General features: G+C 47.8%; 1 protein-coding gene across 1 annotated transcript in view; it reads left to right on the forward strand.

Annotated features, from left to right (window-relative positions):
* The window catches only part of LOC132457924 (disks large-associated protein 2-like), a 109,562-nt gene that overhangs the window by 93,697 nt on the left and 13,365 nt on the right, over positions 1 to 2,500 (forward strand).

The following is a 2,500-nucleotide window of genomic DNA, read 5'->3' on the forward strand; positions in this document are numbered from 1 at the left end:
CACTCTAATCATAACTTCTGATTAACAACTAAAGCTTGGAAGTGTATTTATGGCTCAAATGTGGATTTGGAATGAACCCTGCAACTGTAGAATCGTGTGAAGTGATGTAAAACAAAGTATATTACTGGAAGGGTGCAGGCGTGAAAGTCGCTTATTGGTAACTCTCACGTCTCCGGTCTGGGTGATCAAAGCATCGTTACGTTCTCTCATGGCCTCACTAAAGCATCCGTTAACAATATAGTTTGTCACAATCACCTCGTTGTGCCCATACTGCCAAGCAATTAGCTTGCGCGCCTACCACGAACGTAAACATTAGCAAAACAGCACTTTGGTCTTTGTGCTAAGTACCTCAGTGGCTTTTCACTGTAATGCTGTCAAAATTCTGTACTAAACAATGTACGTTTTTTTCCATAAGAGGAAAGGGCTGTATTGCCGTTATTCATATTCCTGGCAGGCATGCTAACGCTAAATGTGAGCTTGAAATGCTAAGATTCGGCAGAAAATAGTCCAAGGATGTCACTTGGACAGGTTAGATGACATCTCTTTAAGTGAAGCAAGGAGTCACTAAAGTTTCATCACCCAGACCGGTATTGTCCTTTAAGGCAACAATACACATGTCGTACCAGGTGTTAAGCGATCGCTACATAGCTGAAGGCCATGGTTAGCTCTTGGTTTTCTTTGGGTTCTGTTCTGCTCACCACATTTCATGGCAGTGACCCTCCCCGCAAGGCAGTGCTTGCGCAGTCCTTCGGGGAGCCTTCAGGATAGATCAAGGTGGTTTCCTTTCACCAGCCCCCTCCTTAACACAACCCGCGGTTCAGCAGCCATCCATCAGAATGTGTCTGCTAAACATACCTTTTTCCTGCCACAATGGCACTGTCATTTTTGGTCCTATGGGGTTGTGTGAAGTCTGTACCTAGGTCAGTTCGACACATGATTGAGGTGAGAAAGAAATAGTTAAAGAAATCCCATCGCCTCTTGGTGGCCCCTTGCTTAACCCTCTCTCTCTCTCTCTCTCTCTCTCTCTCTCTCTCTCTCTCTCTCTCTCTCTCTCTCTCTCTCTCTGTCTGTCGCTTTGTCTCTGTCTCTGTCTGTCTCATTCTCTCATTCTTTCTCTTTCTCTCTTTTTTTCTCTCACACTCACACACACACACACACACACACACACACACACACACACACACACACACACACACACACACACACACACACACACACACACACAAACACACACTTTCTCATAGTTCACCCTCCCTCCCTTTGCCTTGTGAGTAAACACACCTGGATGAGGGCGGCAGCTGCTATGGTTCCACCTGCTTGGGTCAATGATGTGTGTGTGTTTGTGTATGTGTGTTATTTTTAGCCATTTATTTCCGTCTATTGTTGCTCCTAAGGTAACTGTTTTTAAACTTCTACTCCAGCCTCTCTCACTTTCGTGCTCTCGCGCTTGCGCTCTCTAACTCTCTCTTTCCTTCCCCCAACACTGTCTCTTTCTCTCTCTTCTCTCTCTCTCTCTCTCTCTCTCTCTCTCTCTCTCTCTCTCTCTCTCTCTCTCTCTCTCTGCCCCCCCCCCCCCCCACAGCTCTCCCTCTCTCCCCCTTTGCTAATTTCCACGGTACAAAGGTAGGATTAGTCTTGAGATGGTTTTGCTGATGGAGCACTGCGCGGGGATTTAATAAGCCAATTAACCGCCATGTTGGCGCCTGCCAGAGGTGGACGCTTCAGAGACAGAAAAGGACTGCTGAGGAGGCCAGAAGTTCAGAAAGCTCACAGACACACACACCCAGGGCACACACACACTATAGAATCCTGTATGGGTGCAACCCCCTATGCTATACTCGGAACACGGCACAATAGAAGAGCGATGATGACAGGGTTGGCCCAGCCCATATTCATATATCAGGGGTTATAACGTTCCCATCGGGGGCTCTGGAAAGGTCCGCTAGGCTATGCTACCATCAGGCTATCATTTACCATTACCCTGACACACTCTGCCACCACCACCCACTGCGGGAGACTTCTGGCCTCTCCCTTTCACATGGATCACTTCATGGATTTTTATTACTTACATCCCGTACACGCGTGACTGGATGATGTATTTTATTGTGAAGATGATGTCAATAAAAACTCAATCATGATGTTCAGAAGGACAGATGGCATCGAGGCTGGTTCTAATGGGATTCATTTTGTTTTTGTGGTGTTCACACAACGGGCGTCGGGCGAACGCGACACTGGGCTCCAGACAGGTGGGGGGGAGAGCGTCGTCTTGATGCACTCCAGCGGTTTGATTGGTTTCCCTGATCGGCTCCTTGTGCCGCCGTACGGCGAGACACGCCTCCAAAATAACTAATCAGATGGCGTAAACGGTTAGCCATTAGCGCTAACTGCCGGGGTGACATTAAGGCCAGGGAGGAGGAATGAATTCCCATCTCTCCTATCCTCTCGCCTGAAATTACCCTGGATAAGCAGCTCCTTCTCTGTCTCTATCTCTCTCTCTGTC

Source organism: Gadus macrocephalus, chromosome 5 (genome assembly GCF_031168955.1).
Source record: "Gadus macrocephalus chromosome 5, ASM3116895v1".
NCBI classification, from domain to species: domain Eukaryota; kingdom Metazoa; phylum Chordata; class Actinopteri; order Gadiformes; family Gadidae; genus Gadus; species Gadus macrocephalus.